Here is a 21,511-nt window from a genome sequence, read left to right on the forward strand (position 1 = left end):
TCTCTTACTCTGTGTCTCTGACTCTCTGTCTCTGTCTCTCTCTGCATCTTTGTATCTCTGTTCCATCTCTGTCTCTAGATCTCTCCATCTCTGTCTCTGTCTCTCTCCATCTCTCTGTCTCTCTGCATCTCTATGTCTCTGTCTCCATCTCTCTACATTTTTCTGTCTCTGTCTCTGTCTATCTCTGTTTCTGTCTTTCTGAGTGTTTAGTCTTGCCTCTGTCTCTCTCTGTATTTTCATTTCTCTTTTTCTTTTTTTTTTTTTTTTTTTTTTTTTGAGACGGAGTCTGGCTCTGTCGCCCAGGCTGGAGTGCAGTGGCCCGATCTCGGCTCACTGCAAGCTCCGCCTCCCGGGTTTACGCCATTCTCCTGCCTCAGCCTCCGAGTAGCTGGGACTACAGGCGCCCGCCACCACGCCCGGCTAGTTTTTTGTATTTTTAGTAGAGACGGGGTTTCACCATGTTAGCCAGGATGGTCTCGATCTCCTGACTTCGTGATCCACCCGCCTCGGCCTCCCAAAGTACTGGGATTACAGGCTTGAGCCACCGCGCCCGGCCTCATTTCTCTTTTTCTCTCTATCTCTCAGTGGGTGTCTCTCTGTGTCTCTAACTTTCTGTATGTTCAGTCTTGCCTCTGTCTGCCCTCTGCTCCACCTGGCGCTCTCTCTGCATCTCTGAGCATCTGTCTCCCTCCTCACCCCCACACCCCTTCAAACTCTGGACCCCTGGGCCTTGAGGAGAACCCCCGACGGTGGCAGATATTCAGACAACCAGACACCCATGAGCTACTCTTCCCCTAACTCCCCAGACTGCCCCAAGAGATTCGATGCCATTGACTTTTTTGCTGCACCTCGATTAAATTTCCTCCCTTCCACCGGTGAAGCCCACACCTTTCCCGATGCAGCCTGAATCCTGGGCTGCACTACACATTCCCAGCCTACTCCCGGGTCACCAGACGCCCACCTGCACAATGCACCCCTGCACCTGCCTGGGTCTGCCAGCCCGAGTCCCGCCCCTCCCCAACACAGCGCTGGGGTGGCCATCTCCACCTGGGACACTTGGGGGCATCGATCCAAGTTCTCAGTGAAAGGCTTATTTTTAAAACCCTCAGTGATTTGTCTAGATTCTTCCGTTTTCTCCTGCTTGTTTTGAGAATACACACACACACACACACAATGTGTGAAATTCGTATTTCTTTTTCTCATCTCCAGATTTTTAAAAACTTTCTATTTTAAAAATAATGATAGGCTCTGCAGGAAGTTGCAAAAATAGCGTAGCCAGCCCCTGTACCCTTCACCCCGCTTCCCCCCGGAGTAGCGTCTTACATAACTCAAATAATTCTCAAAGCCGGAAGCGGCTGTGGGCGCCACACCTACTCCCTGGATGGCAGAGCTCTGTTTCCAGATTTTTCACATTAAGCTTCCCTCTTGCACACAGCCCTGAGTATGTTAAGCTTCCCTCTTGCACACACCCCTGAGTATGTGTACACACACTTCTAGAGTCACACACCGCACCTGACCCACACTCACAGAGTCACACGCCTACATCCAAGCACACGAGTTGCTCACACACAGTGACACACACCACATAGGGACAGGCAGATTCACATACCTGCAGAGACCAGTAGCTCATGCCTGTAATCCCAGCATTTTGGGAGGCCAAGGTAGGAGGATCACTTGAGCCAGGAGTTTGAAACCAGCCTGGGAAACATGGAAAGACCCCATCTCTGAAAAAAAAAAAAAAGAAAAGAAAAGAAAAGAAAAAAGAAAGAAAAAAAGAAAAAGAAAGTCGGTAGAGTGATGGTGGCTCACGCCTATAATCCCAGCACTTTGGGAGGCTGAGGTGGATGGATCACTGGAGGCCAGGAGTTCGAGACCAGCCTGGTCAACATATAAAAACCCTGTCTCTACTAAAAATACAAAAAAAATTATCCAGGCATGGTGGTGCATACATGTGGTCCCAGCTACTCGGGAGGCTGAGGCAGGAGGATCACTTGAATCCGGGAGGCAGAGGCTGCAGTGAGCCGAGATGGCACCACTGCACTGTAGCCTGGTGGCAGAGCCGAACCCTGTCTCAAAAAACCCCACAAAAGCAAAAAACAAAAAACAAAAAACTGTAGTAAAGGGCAGGACACGGTCACCCCACGGATGCACACACACACGCACAGCCAATCACATGGTGCATAGAAATGAACACTGTCGTGCACACACAGCTCTGTACACCTTTCTGAAAGTGCCCACACACACATCACATCCATGCACAGAAGCACACATGGGGTTGCAATGCAGATTCAAACAGCTACACAGATATGCATGCACACACAGTCACACTCATGCACGCACACACACAAACACATGCGCCCCCCACATCCACACTCACAGTCACTCATACACGCGCACGGGCACGCACACACACACACACACACACACACACACTGCCTTGCTAGTACCGTAACCTGTGCTGGAAAATCTGCACAGGGAATTACAAATGTCATCTGTGCCCCCGCCCCCAAGCTGTGTTAGTCACCATGGTTTCTGGAGGATGCTGTCTGTATTTGGCAGTCTCTCTCTCTCTCTCTCTGTCTCTCTCTCTCTCTCTCTCTCTCTCTCTGTGTGTGTGTGTGTGTGTGTGTGTGTGTGTGTGTAGAAAACATTTGCTGCCTTGGTATAAGTTTGTCCAGCTTTGGATCTAACAGACATAGAATATACTCAATGTTCTGGAAGGGAAGATTAATGCAGCTGTACCACAGCCTGCAGGGGTCAGTTGTATAATGCCCTCCCCAGCTCTGTCCTTATTCTAGTGTAAAAGAAATAAGATGGGGGAAGATGGGGCTCAGCGCTGGTCTCCCAGGCTCCAAAGCTTGTGGTGGGGCCATGAGGCCACCCTGCCCCCTCACCCCTGCCTGTCCCTCTGAAGAACCCTGGACACTGAGTTCTTTCTTGGGTCCAGCCTCTCACCTGTTGCCTCTTTTTTTTTTTTTTTTTTTTTTTTCGAGACAGGGACTTGCTCTGTCACCCAGGCTGGAGTGCAGTGGCATGATCACAGCTCACTGCAGCCTCCACCTCCCAGCTTCAAGCGATTGTCCTGCCTCAGCCTCCCGAGTAGCTGGGATTACAGGTGTGCGCCACCACGCCTGGCTAATTTTTGTAATTTTAGTAGAGACAGGGTTTTGCCATGTTGGCCAGGCTGGTCTCGAACTCCTGACCTCAGGTGATCCACCCACTTTGGCCTCCCAAAGAGCTGAGATTACTACAGGCATGAACCACTGCATCTGGCCTCAACACATAATTTCACTTCTTGTCTTTTTCGTATTACATGAGTACACATTCCCGGTAAATAATTTTTTTTAAATTTAAATTTAAATTTTTTTTTTGAGATAAGAGTCTTGCTCTGTCTCTGGGAGCCACCTTGCCCAGCTTCAATAAGTGGGTTTAAATTTTTTTTTTTCATTTTCAGAAATAGGGTCTCACTCTGTCACCCAGGCTGGACTCCAATGGCATGATCATAGCTTACTGCAGCCTCAGACTCCTGGGTTCAAGTGATCCTTCTGCCTCAGCCTCCCAAAATGCTGTGATTACCAGACTCAGCAATAACTATTTGTTGAATGAAAACGAATTAGACCGCTGGGCGAGGCGGCTCACGCCTGTAATCTCAGCATGGTGGGAGGCCAAGGTGGGTAGATCACCTGAGGTCAGGAGTTCGAGACCAGCCTGGCCAACATGGGAAGCCCCTTCTCTACTAAAAACATAAAAATTAGCTGGGTATGATGGTATGTGTAATTCCAGCTACTCAGGAGTCTAAGGTGGTAGAACTGCTTGAACCCGGAAAGCAGAGGCTGCTGTAAGCTGAGATCACACCACTGTACTCTGCCTGGGCCACAAACCAAGACTCTGAAAAAAAGAAAAAGAAAGAAAGAAAGAAAGAAAGAAAGAAAGAAAGAAAGAAAGAAAGAAAGAAAGAAAGAAAGAAAGAAAGAAAGAAAGAAAGAAAGAAAGAAAGGAAGGAAGGAAGGAAGGAGAAGACAGAAAGGAAAGAAAGAAGGAAAGAAGGAAAAGAGAGAAAGAAAGGAAGGAAGGAAGGAAGGAAGGAAGGAAGGAAGGAAGGAAGGAAGGAAGGAAGGAAATGAGGCCGGGCACGCTGGCTCACGCCGGTAATCCCAGTACTTTGGGAGGCTGTGGCGGGTGGATCACCTGAGGCTGGGAGTTCAAGACCAGCCTGACCGACATGGAGAAAGCCTGTCTCTACTAAAAATACAAAATTAGTTGGGCATGGTGGCACATGTTTGTAATCCCAGCTACTTGGGAGGCTGAGGCAGGAGAATCGCTTGAACCTGGGAGGCGGAGCTGGCAGTGAGCCAAGATCACGTCACTACACTCCAGCCTGGGCGACAGAGCAAGACTCTGTCCCCCCCAAAAAAGAAAAGAAATAAAATGAATTAGACCACTGGACAAACCCAAACCAAAAGATCATCTACAAACCCTGTCTCCTGACAAACATTCCTGGGGAGGGCACAGTCTCTACCCACCCACCAGCTGACTACCCCTGGTGCAGACACCTTGAACCAAACTCCTGTTTTTCAGCCCACGAATTGGCATCACAGGTGAGCTGCCAGACTCGGTAAGGGCCATGAGGGACACAGGGCTTATCAGGCTCCGTCCTGATCAACCAGGCCTCATTTCCAGGCCCCACACCTGCTCAGGGCCGGCAGCAGCTGAGCAGAGCTGAAACCTGAGCCCCTGTTCTCACAGCTGGTAACAGAGGTACCCAGACCTGTGCAGACACAGCTGATGAACCAGGAACAATCCCCGGGAAGCCCCAGCAGCCCCAGAGGCTGTTGGCGTGTCTGGCCACAATTTGGGAAATATTACACTTGTGGGACCAGAGACCTTGAGCTCAAAGGGGCTTAGGATTGCAGCTTGAGACGGGGCGTGGTGGCTCACACCTGTAATCCACTTTGGGAGGCCGAGGCAGGCAGACCACTTGAGGTCAAGAGTTCGAGACCAGCTTGGCCAACATGGTGAAACCCCATTTCTACTAAAAATACAAAAACTAGTCTGGCATGGTGGCATGTGCCTATAATCCCCCTACTTGGGAGGCTGAGGCAGGAGAGTCACTTATACTCAGGAGGTAGAGGTTTCAGTGAGCTGTGATCCCGCCACTGCACTCCAGCCTGGGTGGTAGAGTGAGATTTTGTCTCAAAAAGAAAAAAGGCCAGGAGTGCTGGCTCACGCCTGGAATCCCAGCACTTTGGGAGTCCGAGGCGGGTGAATCACGAGGTCAGGAGATCAAGGCCATTCTGGCTAACATGGTGAAACTCTGCCTCTACTAAAAATACAAAAAATTTGCCAGGCGTAGTGGCACGTGCGTGTAGTCCCAGCTACTTGGGAGGCTGAGGCAGGAGAATCACTTGAACTCAGGACGCAGAGGTTGCAGTGAGCCGACATTGCACCACTGCACTCCAGCCTGGGCGACAGAGCGAGACACCGTCTCAAAAAAAAATGGTTGGGCATGGTGGCTCATGCCTGTGGTCCCAGTACTTCGGGAGGCTGAGGCAGGTGGATCACCTGAGGTCAGGAGTTCGAGACTTAGGGGAGGTAAGTCCCCAAATTGGGCCTTAGCAGGGGAGGATTTTTTACTTTGCCCAGGAGAGAATTCAGGGCAAGCTGGTGGGGTTAGTAACCATATATATTTTTTTGAAATGGATTCTCATTCTGTCTCCCAGGCTGGAGTGCAGTGGCGTGATCTTGGCTTACTGCAACCTCCGCCTCCCAGGTTCAAGCAATTCTCCTGCCTCAGCCTGTTGAGTAGCTGGGATTACAGGCACACACCGCCATGCCCAGCTACTTTTTTTTTTTTTTGAGATGGAGTTTTGCTCTTGTCACCCAGGCTGGAGTGTAATGGTGAGATCTCGGCTCACCGCAACCTCCACCTCCCGGGGTCAAGCGATTCTCTTGCCTTAGCCTCCCGAGTAGCTGAGATTACAGGCATGTGCCACCACGCCCAGTTAATTTTGTATTTTTAGTAGAGACAAGGTTTCTCCATGTTGGTCAGGCAGGTCTTGAACTCCCAACCTCAGGTGAGCCGCCTGCTGCAGCCTCCCAAAGTTCAGGGATTACAGGCATGAGCCACAGTGCCTGGCCTCATTTTTGTATTTTTAGTAGAGATGGGTTTTTGTCATGCTGGTCAGACTGGTCTCGAACTCCTGATTTCAAGTAATCCACTCACCTTGGCCTCCCAAAGTGCTGGGATTACAGGCGTGAACCGCCGTATCTGACCGTGGTGTTAGCAATCTTTTTTTTTTTTTTTTTTTTTGAGCGGAGTCTCGCTCTGTCGCCCAGGCTGGAGTGCAGTGGCCAGATCTCAGCTCACTGCAAGCTCCGCCTCCCGGGTTCATGCCATTCTCCTGCCTCAGCCTCCCGAGTAGCTGGGACTACAGGCGCCCGCCACCTCGCCCGGCTAGTTTTTTGTATTTTTTTTAGTAGAGACAGGGTTTCACCATGTTAGCCAGGATAGTCTCGATCTCCTGACCTCGTGATCCGCCCGTCTCGGCCTCCCAAAGTGCTGGGATTACAGGCTTGAGCCACCGTGCCCGGCCGGTGTTAGCAATCTTAATTGCAGCGGCAGCATAAGCAGCTGCAGAACTCCTGCTCCTTGCAGAACAGGGCTACTCCATAGGCAGTAAGCTCAGAGCAGCGGCCCAGAGGCAGTTCTGCAGGCATACTGAGATCCACTTTTAATTATATGCAAATTAAGGGGCAGATTATGCAGACATTTCTAGAAGAAGGGCAGGAATTTTTGGGTTGCTGGGTTGTTGCAATGGAAAGGGATGGTAACGTCTGGGTGTTGCCATGGCAATGGTAAACTGATACGGTACACAGGTGGGGAAGTACTTTCTGCCTGTGACTGTGTTAAGCACAGTCTGAGCCCACCTGTGGAGTCAAGAGCCTTGCCTCCTACTTCAATAGTCTTTAATGCTTATGGAGGTTGTGAGAATTCAGTGAGTCAACAAATGGTGAGATTGGTGAATACTGAACGCACAATAAATAAAGTTAACTCTTTTTTTTTTTTTTTTTTTTTTTGAGATGGAGTATCGCTGTCTCCCAGGCTGGAGTGCAGTGAGTGGTGCAATCTCTGCTCACTGCAAGCTCCGCCTCCCGGGTTCACGCCATTCTCCTGCCTCAGTCTCCCGAGCTGGGACTACAGGCACTCGCCACCACGCCCAGGTACTTTTTTGTATTTTTAGTAGAGACAGGGTTTCACTGTGTTAGCCAGGATGGTCTCGATCTCCTGACCTCATGATCCGCCCTCCTCGGCCTCCCAAAGTGCTGGGATTACAGGCATGAGCCACCACGCCCAGCCAACTATGTGTTTTAAAAAATTGCTTAGGCCGGGCATGGTGGCTCACACTTGTAATCCCAGCACTCTGGGAGGTCGAGATGGGCAGATCACCTGAGGTCAAGAGTTTGAGACCAGCCTGGCCAACATGATGAGACCGTCCCCCCCCCCACTGTCTCTCATAAAAATACAAAAATTAGCCGGGTGTGGTGGTGCGTGCCTGTAGTCCCAGCTACTGGGGAGGCTGAGGCAGGAGAATTGAGTGAACCCAGGAGGTAGAGGTACCCAAACCAGAGTGCAGGGTCATGATCATAGCTCAATGCAGCCCCGAATTCATGGGCTCAAGTGATCCTCCTGAGTAGCTAGGACTACAGGTGAACACCACCATGCCTGGCTCATTTTAAAATGTTTTGTAGAGACAGGGTCTCACTATGTTGCCCAGGTTGGTCTTGAACTCCTGGGCTCAAGGGATCCGCCCTCCTCAGCCTCCCAAAGCACTGAGATCACAGGCCGGAGCCACTGTGCCCAGCCTCAGGATGCAATTCTTTTTTTTCTTTTCTTTTTTTTTTTTTTTTTTTTTTGAGACAGAGTCTCAATCTGTCTCAATCTGCCCAGGCTGGAGTGCAGTGGCACTATCTCGGCTCAGTGCAGCTTCCACCTCCCGGGTTCAAGCTATTCTTCTGCCTCAGCCTCCCAAGTAGCTGGGACTACAGGTGCATGTCACCATATCCGGCTAATTTTTATATTTTTACTAGAGACGGGGTTTCACCATGTTGGCCAGGCTGGTCTCGAACTCCTGACCTCAGGTGATCCACCCGCCTTGACCTCCCAAAGTACTGGGATTCCAGGTGTGAGTCACTGGAATGAGACCTGGCTGAGACTTCCTTCCTTCCTTCCTTCCTTCCTTCCTTCCTTCCTTCCTTCCTTCCTTCCTTCCTTCCTTCCTTCCTTCCTCCCTCTCTCCCTTCCTCCCTCCCTCCCTCCCTCCTTCCCTCCCTCCCTTCCTTCCTTCCTTTTTTTTTGAGATGCAGTTTCTCTCTTGTTGCCCAGGCTGGAGTGCAATGGCGTGATCTCAGCTCAAAATAACCCCCGCCTCCCGGGTTCAAGTGATTCTCCAGCCTCAACCTCCTGAGGAGCTGGGATTACAGGCATGTGCCACCACACTCGGCTAATTTTGCATCTTTAGTAGAGACGTGGTTTCTTCATGTTGGCCAGGCTGGTCTCGAACTCCTGACCTCAGGTGATCCACCCACTTCGGCCTCCCAAAGTGCTGGGATTACAGGCATGAGCCACCGTGCCCAGCCGACCACCGTTTCTTCTTTTTTTTGAGACGGAGTCTTGCTCTGTCGCCCAGGCTGGAGTGCAGTGGCACAATCTCGGCTCACTGCAACCTCCGCCTCCTGGATGCACGCCATTCTCCTGCCTCAGCCTCCCAAGTAGCTGGGACTATAGGCACTCATCACTACGCCCGGCTAATTTTTTGTATTCTTTAGTAGAGACGGGGTTTCACCATGTTAGCCAGGATGGTCTCAATCTCCTGACCTCATGATCCACCCACCTTGGCCTCCCAAAGTGCTGGGATTACAGGTGTGAGCCACTGCACCCGGCCGACCCTGTTTCTTAAAAAGCAAAACAAAACAAAAACAACAACAAGAAGACTGGGCCCATTGGCTAACGCCTGTAATCCCAGCATTTTGGGTGGCTGAGGCAGGCGGATCAGCTGAGGTCAGGAGTTCGAGACCAGGCTGGACAACATGGTGAAATCCTGTCTCTACTAAAAATACAAAAATTAGCCAGGCGTGGTAGCGCACACTTGTAGTCCCAGCTACTCGGGAGACTGAGGCAGGAGAATTGCTTGAACCCCGTAGGCAGAGGTTGCGGTGAGCCGAGATTGTGCCACTGCACTCCAGCATGGGCGACAGAGTGAGACTCTGTCTCAGAAAAAAAAAAAAAAAAATTTACGAAAGATCTCTTCAAATGTCAGACAGGCACACTGAAGGCAACACATGTTCCCAGACCACAAAGGAAAAGAGCTGTAAAGAACGTGATGGTGACAGGTGGTGAAGTGTGCATATGGATTATATATTGGATAATAACATCAAGTCAACGTGAAATTTCATGAATTCATTGTATCTTCATTATTATGTAAGGGAACAGACTTGTTCTGAGAGGTGCCCAGTCCCTTCCGGGCTCATTAACAATAAACAGGCGTACATATTAAAATGTTCACAATGGGTGAGGTGAGGAAAGATGGTACCTGAGAGGTCATCGTAGTCTTCTTGCAACTTTTGATATTCTTTCCAAAATAAAAAGTTAAAAAAAAATACATCTGAGTAGGGATGAAAAAATTAGAAAATAGGGCCGGGTGCAGTGGCTCACACCTGTAATCCCAGCACTTTGGGAGGGTGAGGTAGGCGGATCACTTGAGGTCAGGAGTTCAAGACCAGCCTGACCAACACGGCAAAACCCTGTCTCTACTAAAAATACAAAAATTGGCTAGGCGTTGTGGTTCATGCCTGTAATCCCAGCACTTTGGGAGGTCGAGGCGGGCCGATCGCTTGAGGTCAGGAGTTTGAGACCAGCCTGGCCAATGCAGTGAAACCCTGTGTCTACTAAAAATACAAAAATTAGCGGGGTGTGGTGGTGGGCACTCGTAATCCCAGCTAGTTGGGAAACTGAGGTAGGAGACTCGCTTGAACCGGGGAGGCGAAGTTGGCATTGAGTCAAGATTGCATTACTGCACTCCAGCCTGGGTGACAGAGCAAGACTCCGTCTCAAAAAAAAAAAGTAAAAAAAAGTGTGGTGGAGGAGAAGAAATTCTGATTCATGCTACAACATGGATGAACCTTGAGGACATCATGCTAAGTGAAAGAAACCAGTGTTAGGAGACAAATGCATCATTCCAGTTGCATGAGTTCCCTAGAACCGGCAAATTTATAAAGACAGAAAATAGGTTGGAGGTTAGCAGGGGCTGGGGAAATGGGGAGTTTTTGCATAATGGCTACAGAGTTTTGTTTAGGAGGCTGGAAAAATTCTGGAGGTGATGATGGTGATGGTGGCACAATGGTGAATGCACTTAATGCCACTGAGCTGTTCACCTAAAAAGGATTAAAGTCAGGTGCGGTGGTATGTGCCTGTAGTCCCAGCTACTCGGGAAGCTGAGGTGGGACCACCGCTTGAACCTGAAGAGTTTGAGGCTGCAGGGAGCTGTGATCAAGCCACTGCACTCCAGTGTGGGGGACAGAATGAGACCTTATCTCAAAAAAAACCAAAAAGTTAAAATGGCAAATTTCATGTGATGCAATCATGCATTAATTGTTAATGGAAATACATGGGAATCTGAGGCAGGAGAATCGCTTGGACCTGGGAGGTGGAGGTTGCAGTGAGCCAAGATTGCGCCACTGCACTCTAGCCTGGGTGATGGAGTGACACGCTGTTTCAAAAAAAAAAAAAAAAAGGAAATACATTCAGCAAGATGTGTCATTAGGCAATTTCATCGTTGTGTGAACATCACAGAGTGTGCCCACGCACACCTAGATGGCACAGCCTACTGCACACCTAGGCTGTGTGACACAGTCTATTGCTCCCAGGTTACAAACCTGCACAGCATGGAGATGTGCTGAATCCTGCAGGCAACTGTAACCCGATGGTAAGTACTTGTATATCTAAACACATCTAAGCATAGAAAAGGTGCAGGAAAAATATTGTATGAACGATTAAAAAGTTTATTAGAAAGCGTGAGCGGTGGCTCACGCTTGTGATCCCAGCACTTAGGGAGGCTGAAGTGGGTGGATCCCTGAGGTCAGGAGCTCGAGACCAGCCTGGCCAACATGGTGAAACCCCATCTCTACTAAAAATACAAAAATTCACCAGGCGTGGTGGCGGGTGCCTGTAATCCCAGCTACTTGGCAGGCTGAGGCAGAAGAATTGCTTGAACCTGGGAGGTGGAGATCACAGTGAGCCAAGATGGTGCCACTGCACTCCAGCCTGGGCCAGAACAAGACTCCGTCTAAAAAGAAAAAAAAAATCTTATTGAACAACCATCATGATTGCAGTCTGTCATTGACTGAAATGTTGTTATGTAATGCTTAATGGTACATGTTTTATCACAATAAACACACATAGAGTAATGAGATGTCATTTCCATGCTCAGGTTGTAAGACACTGTAACTTCCATCTTGTTAGCAGGATGTATTACCCTCTCAGTTTTCAGACTTTAACAAAGCAACCCATCATGTTGAAGAGACCCCTATGTGAGTCAGCAAGTGACTCTTTTCCCTTTCCAATATTTTTTTCTTTTCTTTTAGAGATGGGATCTTGCTATGTTGCCCTGGCTGGGCTGAAGTGGCTATTCACAAGCACAATCACAGTGCACTACAGCCTCAAATTCCTAGCCTCAAGCAATCCTCATGCCTCAGCCTCCAGAGTAGCTGGGCCTACAGGCACTTAACACCTCATCTGGCATCCCCCAGATCAGATCTTTGGATGAGACCCCAGCCTTGGCTAACACCTTGATGAAAACCTGTGGAAGGTTCTAAGGCAGGTAAGACACAGAAACAGTGAGATAATGAATATGATTATTTTAAGCCATTAAGAGTTGAGGGACCAGGTAAGGTGGCTCATGCCTGTAATCTGAGTGCTCTGGGAGGCCGAAATGTGTGGATCACTTGAGCCCAAAGGTTCGAGACCAGCCTGGGCAACATAGCAAAACCCCATCTCTACAAAAGTTTTAAAAATTAGCTGGGCATGGTGGTGCGCACCTTTAGTCCCAGCTAGTCTGGAGGCTGAGGTGGGAGGATCACTAAGCCCAGGACACAGGGTTTGCAGTGGGCCCTGATCTTGCCACTGCACTCCACCCTGGGTGACAGAGGGAGACCCTGTCTCAACAACAACAACAACAAAAGATTTGGGGCTATTTGTTATACAGCAATAGATAACTAATGCACTTGTGTGTGTGTGTATGTGTGTGTGGTTTTTTGTTGTTGTTTGGTTGGTTGGTTTTGAGACAAAGTCTTGCTCTGTCACCCAGTCTCTGGAGTACGGTGGCACGATCTAGGCTCACTGAAACCTCCCCCAACCGGGTTCAAGAAACTCTTCTGCCTCAGCCTCCCGAGTAGCTAGGACTACAGGTGCACCCCACCATGCCTGGCTAATTTTTGTTTTTGTGTTTTTGAGACAGAGTCTCACTCTATCACCCAGGCTGGAGTGCAGTGGTGCAATCTCAGCTCTCTGAAAGCTCCGCCTCCCAGGTTCATGCCATTCTCCTGCCTCAGCCTCCTGAGTAGCTGGGACTACAGGCGCCCACCACTATGCCCGGATAATTTTTTTTTTTTTTTTTTTTTAGTACAGATGGGGTTTCACCATGTTAGCCAGGATGGTCTCGATCTCCTGACCTTGTGATCCACCTGCCTCGGCCTCCTAAAGCGCTGGGATTACAGACGTGAGCCATCGTGCCCAGACTAATTTTTGTATTTTTAATAGAGATGGGGTTTCACCATATTGGCTAGGCTGGTCTCGAACTCCTGACCTCGTGATCTGCCTGCCTTGGCCTCCCAAACTGTTGGGGTTACAGGCGTGAGCCACTGCACCCCGCCCACTATTGTTTTTTTATCATTATTATTAGAGGAAGTTTCATAAAGTGAACGAATATATGGGCTTTTGTAGCCAATCCTAGAGGATGGGAGTCCCTCCCTGCCTCCTAGCTTGTACTGGCCCCATTGGGAGCTTCAGTTTTCTCATCTGTAAAAGGGAAATAACAATGCCTGCTTCTGGGGTATAAAAAGGATGAGATGCAAATAAAACGTTTAGCTCAGGCTCTGCTCGTAGGGAGTGGTCAGGTACAGGGGCCGTGGTGATGATGATGATGGCTGGGGGGACAGGGACTGTCTCCTGTCTTGTCTGGTGACATCCCCTTCCGAACAGAGACTTGGAGCCTGCAGGAGTTTCAGCAACTGTTTGTTGATGCTGCAAGATCTCTGTGCCCCTGGCGTGTTTGTCTGTCTGTCCTTCAGCGTGCCTTGCCCTCTGTGCTCCATGGCCCTGTTCGTGATCATCGGTGTTCTGTCCACCCACGTGGATGTCCTGTCACGTCCGTGGGGGGCTCGGAGCGACTGAGCTGTGGGGGCCGGGGACTGGGAGCGGGAGCTGAGGGAGGGAGGGAAGGAGGGAGGCAGGGAGGCAGCGCTTGCCTGGCCCTCGTGATCCCCCCTCCTCGTCTCTTACCGAGGACCCTCAGAGCAGCCACTTCTCCAGGCACTCGGCAGAGAGAACGCGCGTAGGCGTTGCCCTGGCAACGCCGCGATGCCCAGCAACAAGTCCGCGGCGTGTGTCACGTGCTCGGCGCGGACCAATCCGAGGGCCCGCCGGGAAGCAGGTCAGCCTGGGCCAAAGTCCGCCTCCTCCCTCCCGGCGAGAGGCTCCCAGCTAATTACCGTAATTGCAGTGGGAGAGCTGCCGGGTGCGCGGAGGCTGGGGCTGGGGGCTGGGCAGACCCTGAGGAGCTGAGCGGGGAGGGCTGGAAAACAGGACTCTCTCCTCCAACAGCCTTGCCACTGCCTCCAACGCCACCATCGAAGCGCTCATTAGGCGCCTACTGTGTGCACCTGCTGTTGGAGGGGGTGGGGTTGGAGTGTTTCCAGTGGGGTGGGGACCCTAGCCTCCAGCCTGGGTAAACCTAGATTTGGGGGCTCGGGGAACAGATTTGACTCTTAAGACTCGGGGTCTCATAGAAACTGTCCAATCGCCATTGGCTGTATTGAACCAACCCCTCCCTCCCCCATCCCGATGGGTCATGGTTTCCTCCTGCACAAAAATACAAAAAGTTTAACTCTTGAAGGGAGTGTATTAAAATATTTGTCTCTGGGTGGACAGAGTTCACATCCCGTCTCTGCCATTTACTGCTGTGTGACTCCAGGTGAGTCCCTTAACCTCTCTAAGCCCTCCACTCCTCATCAGTTAAAAAAAAACAAATAGGACCGGGCACACTGGCTCACGCCTGTAATCTCAGCACTTTGGGAGGCCGAGGCGGGCAGATCACCTGAGGTCGGGAGGTGGAGACCAGCCTGGCCAACATGGTGAAACCCCATCTCTACTAAAAGTACAAAAATTACCCGGGCCCGGTGGCAGGTACCTGTCGTCCCAGCTACTCGGGAGGCTGAGGTAGGAGAATCGCTTGAACCTGGGAGGTGGAGGCTGCAGTGAGCTGTGATGGGGTCATTGTGCTCCAGCCTGGGTGACAGAGCCAGACTCCCTCTTGTATTATTGAGAGAATGTGTGTGAAGTGTACAGCAAGTATTTAATAAACAGCAGCTAATGATCACCGTGGTCCCAGCTCTCAGTTAGGAGCTGTGAGGCCTTCCAAGTGTCATTGAATGGCACTGAGCCCCCATCGTTTCCATAGATAAGGTGAAGGAGTGGGAGAAGTGGCTTCGTGTCAGATTCCCTGCCACTGTACTTGGTTTCCTACACAATGTTCTCTGGGTTGTTTTTGTTTCTAATTATTAATAGCTCAAGGCCAGGTACAGTGACTCTCACCTGTAATCCCAGCACTTTGGGAGACCTGACGGAGGCAGGAGGATCTCTTGAGGTCAGGAGTTCAACACCACCCTGGGTTTCAGAGTGAGACCATGTCTCTAAAAAAAAACCAGAAATTTTGAAAAAAGAAAGAAAATTAGCTCAAAGTGGGGGCCTTCATGTGAAGGCATTTAAATTTCTGATTCCTGGACTACCTTATTTTTATTTATTTATTTATTTTGAGACGGAGTTTTGTTCTTATTGCCCAGGCTGGGGTGCAATGGTGAGATCTCGGCTCAATGCAACCTCTGCCTCGCAGGTTCAAGCGATTCCCCTGACTCAACCTCCCGAGTAGCTTGGATTACAGGCGCGTGCCACCTGTATTTTGTATTTTTAGTAGAGACGGGGTTTCACCATGTTGGCCAGGCTGGTCTCAAACTCCTGACCTCAGGTGATCCTCCCGCCTTGGCCTCTCAAAGTGCTGAGATTACAGGCTTGAGCCACCGCACCCGGCCTAGCTGATCTCTTAACCCCTTTCCAGTTCTTTGCTTTGTTTTTTCTTTTGTCAACAAACATTAATTGAGCACCTAGTGTGTACCAGGCTCTACTGTGCGTCTGAGTCCTCAGTCTCGCTGTGCTGAAATCAGGGTCCAGCTGAGCCGGACTGCAGGGCAGCTTCGAGGAGTAAATGAGATCCTTCAGTCATTCAATGAATTTCAGGCATTGGGAAATACAGTGCCAATAGTGGTGACTATGGCGTTGACCACAGGAAGTGGCCCAGGACCTCAGGGGACAGTAGGGCGCATCTGGTCATTGTTCAGTTTCGCCGGTGCTGGTTTCCTCCTCCAGGTCTTCCCGCTCGCTGTTCCATCTTTCCCAGAAGACTTGCCTCTGACTTTCCTCTCCTCACCTGCTCCAGGAACAGCAGGAGCAAAGATACAAATGGCAGAGCCTCTGAGGGGCTCCCCTGGGTGTACCCCCCTCCACCACCATGGCTGCCAGGAACTGCCTTCCTATCTGCTCCCCTCTTAGGAGGGCAGTCACCAGAAGGCAGTTGCAGAGGAGGACTGTAGTTGGAAGTTGTTTTTGTTGTTGTAGTTGTTGTTTTTGAGACAGGGTCTTGCTCTGTTGCCCAGTCTGGGATGCAGTGGCACAATAATAGCTCACTGCAGCCTCGACCTCCTGAGCTCAAGCCATGCTCCTGCCTCAGCCTCCAGGGTAGCTCGGACCACAGGTGCATGCCACTATGCCCAGCTAATTTTTGCATTTTTTTGTAGAGGCAGGGTCTCGCTATGTTGCTTAGGCTGGTCTCAAACTCCTGGCCTCAAGTGATCCTCCAGTCTTGGCCTCCCAGATTGCTGAGATTACAGGTGTGATCCACCATGCCTGGCCCAGAATTTTGTTCATATGCATTTTTCAGGAGCCTCTGCAAACTAAGAAGGGAGAATACAGCTTTCATGCGAGGGCCTCCCAGGACTCAGGGCTGGAGAACAAACCAGGTCTGCAGGAACTTGGCTTGACTCTGCAGCCCAAGAGCCACCTTTTTGGAGGCTGGGGATCTGGTCCCACTTCAGACAGGCACCAACCACAGAATCCAGCTGAAAGTGGGGACTCTGGTCTCAAAAGGCAGCTCTCTGCATCTCTGCTGTGTGAACTTGGGCAAGTGTCTCAACTCTCCGCTTGCTTCTGCCCCTGGGAAATGGTGCGAATAAGCACCAAGCTTGGAAAGCTAATGTGAGGATGAGATGAAGAGAAGAGCCGGTTTTCAATAAATGGTAGCTGGCACCATCATTTACACAGACTGGGGACTGATTGGAAGGAAGCCGTGACGGCCACAGAACCAACAGAAAGCTAGAAAATCGCTTTTGAGAACAGGCAGATGCCAAGAGAAGAGCCATTGAGGAGAGCAGCAAGATGGCGGAGAAATACCAAGCCTAGCCCCAGACAGCCTCCGTCTTTCAGTATGACTACGGGCTAGCAATCCGACCTCTGTCTTCTTCCCTTTTCCCTGTCTTTCAAACAGGAACAAAACAACAGGTCCTGGTTCCCTGGAGGATGAGGGTGTGAGTTGGAACAGATACCTTGGAAAGGTTTCAGAAGGTTCCAGAAGGTTCTGGAAGGTCCAGATCTGGAACTCATCATATCATTGACAAATACCTATTGGGAATCAATATTTTCAGGACATTGTGCTTCACATTAGGGCTGCCAGAAAGTATTAAGCCAAGAAAAGAAACATTAAAGAAGGGGATAGGAAAGCTGGATTCTAGTCCTGCCTGGGCCTCTGACGTGCTGCTTGAGCTCTCTGGACCTCAAGGAATTGAAAAGTAGGGGGGCTCTATAATAGGAAGGCCACCCTTCAGAGCCCTTCTCTGCCCCCTGCTTGCTGGGTGTCCCTGGGGAAAATGTCTCCACCTCTCTGGGACTCAGTTTCCACATCAGAACACTGAGATTCAGTGACTGTACTGCAGGGCAGCTTTAAGAAGTAACTTAGATCATCCAGTCACTCAGTGAATTTCAGGCATTGGGAAATACAGTGCCAATTAAAATGTACAACCTGGCTCTCTATGGTCTATAAAGCGCTTAGCACATAGTGAGTGACAGACAATGAGCACCAACATCGGGCCATCATCATCACCCGTAAAGTGCTTGGCACAAAATAGATGCTCAATAAACCCTAGTTCATACTACTGCAGTAGTTCCAGGACTGACATTGCAAGATTCTCTCCTCTCCCACTGCGTCCGAAGCATTAACGTGCCAGGAAGCGGGAACTGAGACCTTCATTAGGGATTCCCTGGGTGGCCTCAGGTGGGGAGGGTGACCTGCGTGTGGTCCTGTTTTCGTGCCCTGCCTCTTCTGGGTAAACGCCTCTGCTAATCTCCCCTTGCCCGGGCTGCGGGTCAGGTTTCGGGGCCCCAGGCAGATGTTGTCCAGAGTAGCCCTGTTTCCTTAATCCTCAGGGCTCCAGAAATTGTCCTTAGAAGAAAGAACAACAGACCCGCTGAGGTCACCATCTGTGCAGTCTTGATTTGTAAATGCTCATGAGGGTGGCAGAAAACAGGTCTCTATAGTAATGGCTGAGGAAGGAGCTGCCTGTGCTTGCGTGTGTGCATGTGTCTGTGTGTGCACACGCACACACAGGGAGGAGGAATTGTCCAAGACCCTTATTCCTAGACTTTTCTTTTCTACCCTGATGAGCTATTAATTGATACTCATTGCTGCCTTGTTATTCCAGAGACAATTAGCTACTGTTCCTAACTGGAGTCATGGGGACATTTTCTAAAGAGATTCGTTTGCCTCTGCCCACCCACACCTGTCTATCTCCTGGGACACAAGGAAATGTTACAGAACACAGAGTCCCAGAGAGGAGAAAAACTGAACAAAGGGGTCTCTCCGGGAAGCTCAGATTCTCAGCAAATAGACAAGGGCAGAGCCTGAATGAGCAAGGACCCAGTGCACGGAAAGTTATAAAAACGTCAGCTATAGCTGGGCACGGTGGCTCACGCCTGTAATCCCAACACTTTGGGAGGCCAAGGCAGGAGGATCACTTGAGGTCAGGAGTTCGAGACCAGCCTGGCCAATGTGGTGAAACCCCCTCTCTACTAAAATACAATCCCTCTAGAAAAGTTTGACGGTTTCTTATAAAGTTAAATATACACTTCCCATATGACCCAGCCATCGCATTCCTAGGTGTTACCCTAGAGATGTGAAAATTTATCACCCACATGAAAGCCTGCATGAAAATATTTATAGCAGCTTTATTCCTAATAATCTCCAAACACAGAAGATGTTCCAGAACCTAATGTCCTTGGACTGATGAATGGCTAAACAGGCCGTAGTTCATCCACATGATGGAATACTACTTAATAATAAAAAGGAACTAACTCCGGGTTCACACAGTAGCATGAATGGATCTCCAGTGTGTTCTACTGAGGGAAGGAAGCCAGGCTGGGCACAGTGGCTTACGCCTGTAATCCCAGCAATTTGGGAGGCCAAGGTGGGCAGATTGCTTGAGGTCAGGTTGACCAGCCTGGCCAACATAGTGAAAACTCATCTCTACTAAAAATACAAAAATTAGCCGAGTGTGGTGGCGGGTGCCTGTAATCCCAGCTACTTGGGAGGCTGAGGCAGGAGAATCACTTGAAACCGGAAGGTGGAGGTTGCAGTGAGTTGAGATTGTGCCACTGCACTCCAGCGTGGGTGACAGAGTGAGATTCCAACTCAAAAATAAAATAAAATAAAACAAAACAAAATAGTAAGATAAAAAATAAAAATAAAAAGTAGCAAATGTGCATGTGGGCGGAGAATGTACACACTTATATATGCGTGTGCTTCTGGAACAGCACAGGAAATGGAATGAACAATTGATAAGAGACTAAACCTTGGGGTTAACAGACTGGGGTCCCCATCCCAACTCCCACACCCTCTCCCTGTGGTCCTTCCGCAAGCCCCTTCCCCTCTCTAGCCATCTATAAAACGTGCATATCAGCCAGGCATGATAGCTCATGCCTGGAATTTCAGCACTTTGGGAGGCCGAGGTGGGAGGATCGCAGAGCCCAGGAGTTCAAGACCAACCTGGGCAACATAGGGCGACCCTGTCTCTACAAATAATTTTTAAAATTAGCCTGGCATGGTGGTGCACACCTGTAGTCCCAGCTATTCAGGAGGCTGAAGTAGGAGGATTGCCTGAGCCAGGAGGCAGAGACTGCAGTGAGCCATGATTGTACTACTGAACTCCAGCCTGGGTCACAGAGTGAGACTTTGTCTCAAAAAAAAAAAAAAAAAAAAAAAAGAAGTCTTTCTTTTTTTTTTATTTTTTATTTTTTTTGAGATGAAGTCTCGTTCGGTCGCCCAGGCTGGAGTGCAGTGGCGCGATCTCGGCTCACTACAACCTCCTTCTCCCAGGTTCAAGCCATTCTCCTGCCTCAGCCTCCCAAGTAGCTGGGATTACAAACATCTGCCACCACACCCAGCTAATTTTTTGTATTTTTAGTAGAAACGGGGTTTCACCATCTTGGCCAGGCTGGTCTTGAACTCCTGACTTCGTGATTTGCCCACTTCAGCCTCCCAAAGTGCTGGGATTACAGGCATGAGCCACCACACCCAGCCAAAAAGCCTGCCTTCCTCTCTCTCTCTCTCTCTCTCTCTCTCTCTCTCTCTCTCTCTCAGTGTGTATTTTGAGATGGAGTTTTGCTCTTGTTGCCCAGGCTGGAGTGCAATGGCACAATCTCAGCTCATTGCAACCTCCAACTCTTGGGTTCAAGTGAGTCTCTTGCCTCAGCCTCCTGAGTAGCTGGGACTACAGGCATGCACCACCATGCCCAACTAATTTTTGTATTTTTAGTAGAGATGGGGTTTCAACATGTTGCCCAGTCTGGTCTCAAACTCCTGACCTCAGGTCATCCACTTGCCTGGGCCTCCCAAAGTGCTGGGATTACAGGCACCCTGCTAAAAAGAACTAACTTTCTTTCCTTCTTTCTTTCCTTCCTTCCTTCTTCTTCTTTTTTTTTTTTTTTTTTTTTGAGATGGAGTCTTGCTCTGTCGCCCAGGCTGGAGTGCAGTGGCATGATCTCCCCTCACTGCAAGCTCCGCCTCCTGGGTTTACGCCATTCTCCTGGCTCAGCCTCCCGAGTAGCTGGGACTACAGGCGCCCGCCACCTCGCCCGGCTAGTTTTTTGTATTTTTTTTTTTTTAGTAGAGACGGGGTTTCACCGTGTTAGCCAGGATGGTCTCGATCTCCTGACCTCGTGATCCGCCCGTCTCGGCCTCCCAAAGTGCTGGGATTACAGGCTTGAGCCACTGTGCCCGGCCAATATTTTTAATAGAGACAGGGTTTCACCATTTGGCCAGGCTGGTCTCAAACTCCTGACCTCAGGTCATCCACCCGCTTCGGCCTCCCAAAGTGCTGGAATTACAGGGGTGAGCCAACGTGCCTGGCCGGGATCTATCTTATCGGGCTGCCCTGAGGCCTTCAGAACACACATCAGGTGAAATGTTTGGCGCTGACCCTGGCACAGAGTAAAAGCTTAGGGATGGGGGGAGAGAAAGGGTGGGAGGTTTTCCTGTGCAACCTAAGGAACTTCACTTTGGTCCTGGCCTGAATGATCAGGTCCTGTCCAGCTGTCCCCAGATTTATATCCTAACTGTCCCCTCTACGCTTGCTCACCCTCCAGGGCCTGTTCTTTCCCCCACCCCCAGCAGGGCCTTTACACTAACTGTTCCTTCAGCCCAATACCCATACCAGCATGCGAGCAGAGTTTTCGTGTCTTTACCCTCCGTAAAGACAAGGTTGTTTGCTGAATTCATGTATGTATCTCCAGTGCCTAGTACAACAAAAGTTTGTTGAGCAAATACATGGGTGGAATAGATCAGGAAAGAATAACAGTTGTGTCATTACAAAACTTACCATAAACAGACACGATTGCTAGTGCCATGCCAAGCCATGTTGGGAACTTAGGCAAAAGGAAAAGTCAGAAAGGCTGGTTCTGCCTTTATTGACATTTTTGATATTTTGTTAATTGTGGATTTTGGCATACATTTTGATTTCTTAAAACATAGCACTGATTTTTTTTTTTTTTTTTTTTTTTTTGAGACAGAGTCTTGCTCTGTCACCTAGGCTGGAGTGCAGTGGTGCAATCATAGCTTACTGCAGCCTCGACCTCCTGGCC

Source organism: Macaca mulatta, chromosome 19 (genome assembly GCF_049350105.2).
Source record: "Macaca mulatta isolate MMU2019108-1 chromosome 19, T2T-MMU8v2.0, whole genome shotgun sequence".
In the NCBI taxonomy this organism is placed as follows: domain Eukaryota; kingdom Metazoa; phylum Chordata; class Mammalia; order Primates; family Cercopithecidae; genus Macaca; species Macaca mulatta.